Source organism: Chiloscyllium punctatum, chromosome 23, assembly GCF_047496795.1.
Source record: "Chiloscyllium punctatum isolate Juve2018m chromosome 23, sChiPun1.3, whole genome shotgun sequence".
Taxonomy (NCBI): Eukaryota; Metazoa; Chordata; class Chondrichthyes; order Orectolobiformes; family Hemiscylliidae; genus Chiloscyllium; species Chiloscyllium punctatum.
This window is the reverse complement of record NC_092761.1, coordinates 21,712,116-21,720,051: the sequence shown is the minus strand read 5'-3', so window position 1 is coordinate 21,720,051 and position 7,936 is coordinate 21,712,116.

Here is a 7,936-nt window from a genome sequence, read left to right as displayed (position 1 = left end):
CACACACACACACACACACACAGACACTCACCAACACACACACACACACAGACACTCACCAACACACGCACACACACACACAGAGACACTCACCAACACACGCGCACACACACACACAGAGACACTCACCAACACACGCACACACACACACACAGACACTCACCAACACACGCACACACACACACAGAGACACTCACCAACACACGCACACACACACACAGAGACACTCACCAACACTCACCAACACACGCACACACACACAGAGACATTCACCAACACACGTGCACACACACACACAGACATTCACCAACACACGCGCATACACACACACACACAGACACTCACCAACACACACACACACAGAGACACTCACCAACACGCCCACGCACACACACACACAGAGACACTCACCAACACGCCCACGCACACACACACAGAGACACTCACCAACACGCCCACGCACACACACACACACAGAGACATTCACCAACACACGCGCACACACACACACAGACATTCACCAACACACGCGCACACACACACACACACAGACACTCACCAACACACACACACACACACGCACAGGCACTCACCAACACACGCACACACACACGCACAGGCACTCACCAACACGCCCACGCACATACACACAGAGACACTCACCAACACACGCACATACACACACACAGAGACACTCACCAACACACGCACATACACACACACAGAGACACTCACCAACACACGCACATACACACACACAGAGACACTCACCAACACACGCGCACACACACACAGACACTCACCAACACACACACAGAGACACTCACCAACACACACACAGAGACACTCACCAACACACACGCACACACACACACAGACATTCACCACCACACGCGCACACACACACACACACAGACACTCACCAACACACGCACACACACAGAGACACTCACCAACACACGCGCACACACACACAGACACTCACCAACACACACAGAGACATTCACCAACACACGCGCACACACACACAGACATTTACCAACACACGCGCACACACACACACACAGACATTTACCAACACACGCGCACACACACACACACAGACACTCACCAACACACGCGCACACACACAGACACTCACCAACACACGCACACACACACAGACACTCACCAACACACACGCACTCACACACACAGACATTCACCAACACACACACACACACACAGACATTCACCAACACACACACACACACACAGACATTCACCAACACACACACACACACAGACACTCACCAACACACGCGCACACACACACACACACACATAGACACTCACCAACACACACAGACATTCACCAACACACGCACACACACACACAGAGACATTCACCAACACACGCGCACACACACACACAGACATTCACCAACACACGCGCATACACACACACAGACACTCACCAACACATGCGCATACACACACACAGAGACACTCACCAACACACGCACACACAGAGACACTCACCAACACACGCACACACACACACAGAGACACTCACCAACACACGCACACGCACACACACAGACATTCACCAACACACGCGCACACACACACACACTCACCAACACACGCGCACACACACACACAGACACTCACCAACACACGCGCACACACACACAGACACTCACCAACACACGCACACACACACAGACACTCACCAACACACGCACACACACACACACAGAGACATTCACCAACACACACACACACACAGACACTCACCAACACACGCACACACACACACAGACACTCACCAACACACGCACACACACACACAGACATTCACCAACACACGCACACACACACACAGAGACATTCACCAACACACGCGCACACACACAGAGAGACATTCACCAACACACGCGCACACACACACAGACATTCACCAACACACGCGCACACACACACACAGACATTCACCAACACACGCGCATACACACACACAGACATTCACCAACACACGCGCATACACACACACAGACACTCACCAACACACGCACACACACACACAGACACTCACCAACACACGCACACACACACACACAGACACTCACCAACACACGCACACACACACACACAGACATTCACCAACACACGCACACACACACACAGAGACATTCACCAACACACGCGCACACACACAGAGAGACATTCACCAACACACGCGCACACACACACAGACATTCACCAACACACGCGCACACACACACACAGACACTCACCAACACACACACACACACACACACAGACACTCACCAACACACACACACACACAGACACTCACCAACACACACACACACACACACACACACACACACAGACACTCACCAACACGCCCACGCACACACACACACACACACAGACATTCACCAACACACGCACATACACACAGACACTCACCAACACACACACACACGCACAGGCACTCACCAACACCCCCACGCACACACACACAGAGACACTCACCAACACACGCACATACACACACACAGAGACACTCACCAACACACGCACACACACGCAGAGACACTCACCAACACACACACACACACAGAGACACTCACCAACACACACACACACACACACGCACAGACACTCACCAACACGCCCACGCACACACACACAGAGACACTCACCAACACACGCACATACACACACACAGAGACACTCACCAACACATGCACACACACACAGAGACACTCACCAACACACGCACACACACACAGAGACACTCACCAACACACACACACACACAGACACTCACCAACACACACACACACAGACACTCACCAACACACACACACACACACGCACAGACACTCACCAACACACACACACACAGAGACACTCACCTACACACGCGCACACACACACAGAGACACTCACCTACACACGCGCACACACACACAGACACTCACCAACACACACACACACACACACACAGACACTCACCAACACACACACACACACAGACACTCACCAACACACACACACACACACAGACACTCACCAACACACACACACACACACACAGACACTCACCAACACACGCGCACACACACACAGAGACACTCACCAACACACGCGCACACACACACACAGAGACATTCACCAACACACACACACAGACACTCACCAACGCACACACACACACACAGACACTCACCAACACACACACACACAGAGACACTCACCAACACACGCGCACACACACACACAGAGACATTCACCAACACACGCGCACACACACACACAGAGACACTCACCAACACACGCACACACACACACAGAGACACTCACCAACACACACACACACACACACACAGAGACATTCTCCAACACACGCGCACACACATACAGAGACACTCACCAACACACACACACACACACGCACAGACACTCACCAACACACACACACACACACTCACCAACACACACACACACACACGCACAGACACTCACCAACACACACACACACAGAGACACTCACCAACACACGCGCACACACACACACACAGAGACACTCACCAACACGCACACACACAGAGACACTCACCAACACACGCGCACACACACACACACACAGAGACACTCACCAACACACGCGCACACACACACAGAGACACTCACCAACACACGCGCACACACACACACAGAGACACTCACCAACACACGCGCACACACACACACAGAGACATTCACCAACACACACACACACACACACAGACATTCACCAACACACGCGCACACACACACACACAGAGACACTCACCAACACACACACACACACAGAGACACTCACCAACACACACAGACACTCACCAACACACACAGACACACACAGAGACACTCACCAACACACGCGCACACACACACACAGAGACATTCACCAACACACGCGCACACACACAGAGACACTCACCAACACACACACACACACATACAGAGACACTCACCCACACACACACACACACGCACAGACACTCACCAACACACACACACACACAGACACTCACCAACACACACACAGACACTCACCAACACACACACACAGACACTCACCAACACACACACACACACGCACAGACACTCACCAACACGCACACACACACACACACAGAGACACTTACCAACACGCACACACACACACACACACAGAGACACTCACCAACACACGCGCACACACACACACACACAGAGACACTCACCAACACACGCGCACACACACACACACAGAGACACTCACCAACACACGCACGCGCACACACACACACAGAGACACTCACCGACACACGCGCACACACACAGAGACACTCACCAACACACGCGCACACACACACAGAGACATTCACCAACACACGCGCACACACACACACACACAGAGACACTCACCAACACACACACACACACAGAGACACTCACCAACACACACAGACACTCACCAACACACACAGACACACACGCACAGACACTCACCAACACGCACACACACACACAGAGACACTCACCAACACACGCGCACACACACACACAGAGACATTCACCAACACACGCACACACACACACAGAGACACTCACCAACACACACACACACACACACACAAAGACACTCACCAACACACACACACACACACACGCACAGACACTCACCAACACACACACACACACACACGCACAGACACTCACCAACACACACACACACAGACACTCACCAACACACACACACACACACGCACAGACACTCACCAACACGCACACACACACACACAGAGAGACACTCACCAACACGCACACACACACACAGAGACACTCACCAACACACGCGCACACACACACACAGAGACACTCACCAACACACGCGCACACACACACACAGAGACACTCACCAACACACGCACGCGCACACACACACACAGAGACACTCACCGACACACGCGCACACACACAGAGACACTCACCAACACACGCGCACACACACACACACAGAGACACTCACCAACACACGCGCACACACACACACACAGACACTCACCAACACACGCGCATACACACACACACACAGACACTCACCAACACACACACACACACACAGAGACACTCACCAATACACACACACACACACAGACATTCACCAACACACGCGCATACACACACACACACAGACACTCACCAACACACACACACACATACGCACAGGCACTCACCAACACGCCCACGCACACACACACAGAGACACTCACCAACACACGCACATACACACACACAGAGACACTCACCAACACACGCACACACACACAGAGACACTCACCAACACACACACACACACAGAGACACTCACCAACACACACACACGCACACACACACAGAGACACTCACCAACACACGCACATACACACACACAGAGACACTCACCAACACACGCACACACACACAGAGACACTCACCAACACACACACACACACAGAGACACTCACCAACACACACACACGCACACACACACAGAGACACTCACCAACACACGCACATACACACACACAGAGACACTCACCAACACACGCACACACACACAGAGACACTCACCAACACACGCACACACACACAGAGACACTCACCAACACACACACACAGACACTCACCAACACACACACACACACACGCACAGACACTCACCAACACACACACACGCACAGACACTCACCAACACACACACACAGAGACACTCACCTACACACGCGCACACACACACACAGACACTCACCAACACACACACACACACACAGACACTCACCAACACACACACACACACACAGACACTCACCAACACACACACACACACACACACAGAGACATTCACCAACACACACACACACAGACACTCACCAACACACACACACAGAGACACTCACCAACACACGCGCACACACACACAGAGACACTCACCAACACACGCGCACACACACACACACAGACATTCACCAACACACACACACAGACACTCACCAACACACACACACACACAGACACTCACCAAAACACACACACACACACAGAGACACTCACCAACACACACACACACACACAGAGACACTCACCAACACACACACACACAGACATTCACCAACACACGCACACACACACACAGAGACACTCACCAACACACACACACACACACAGAGACATTCACCAACACACACACACACACATACAGAGACACTCACCAACACACACACACACACACGCACAGACACTCACCAACACACACACACACACACACTCACCAACACACACACACACACACGCACAGACACTCACCATCACGCACACACACACAGACACTCACCAACACGCACACACACACACACACACAGAGACACTCACCAACACACGTGCACACACACAGAGACACTCACCAACACACACGCACACACACACAGAGACACTCACCAACACACGCACACACACACACACACACAGAGACATTCACCAACACACGCGCACACACACACAGAGACATTCACCAACACACGCGCACACACACACACACACAGAGACACTCACCAACACACACACACACACACAGACACTCACCAACACACACAGACACACACGCACAGACACTCACCAACACGCACACACACACACAGAGACACTCACCAACACACGCGCACACACACACACACAGACACTCACCAACACACGCGCACACACACACACAGAGACACTCACCAACACACACACACACAGAGACACTCACCAACACACACACACACACAGAGACACTCACCAACACACACACACACACACAGAGACACTCACCAACACACACACACACACACACACACAGAGACACTCACCAACACACACACACACACACGCACAGACACTCACCAACACACACACACACAGACACTCACCAACACACACACACACACAGACACTCACCAACACACACACACACACACGCACAGACACTCACCAACACGCACACACACACACACAGAGACACTCACCAACACGCACACAGAGACACTCACCAACACACGCGCACATACACACACACAGAGACACTCACCAACACACGCGCACACACACACACACAGAGACACTCACCAACACACGCACGCGCACACACACACACAGAGACACTCACCGACACACGCGCACACACACAGAGACACTCACCAACACACGCACACACACACACACACAGAGACACTCACCAACACACGCACGCGCACACACACACAGAGACACTCACCGACACACGCGCACACACACAGAGACACTCACCAACACACGCGCACACACACACACACAGAGAGATACTCACCAACACACGCGCACACACACACACACAGAGATACTCACCAACACACGCGCACACACACACACACACACACACACAGACACTCACCAACACACGCGCACACACACAGACATTCACCAACATTCACACGCTGGGACACACACACCCTCTAATACACACACTCACTAACATACACACACCAACATACCCACGCACTCTTTAGATTAGATCCCCAACAGTGTGGAAACAGGCCCTTCGGCCCAACAAGTCCACACCAACCCCCAGAAGCACAACCCACCCATACCCCTACATTTACCCCTTACCTAACACTACGGGCAATTTAGCATGGTCAATCCACCTAACCTGCACATCTTTGGACTGTGGGAGGAAACCGGAGCACCCGGAGGGAACCCACGCAGACACGGGGAGAATGTGCAAACTCCACACAGTCAGTCGCCTGAGTCAGGAACTGAACCCGAGTCTCTGGTGGTGTGAGGCAGCAGTGCTAACCACTGTGCCACCGTGCCACCCACTCACACAAAGATACACACTGAGACACTCACCAACATACAC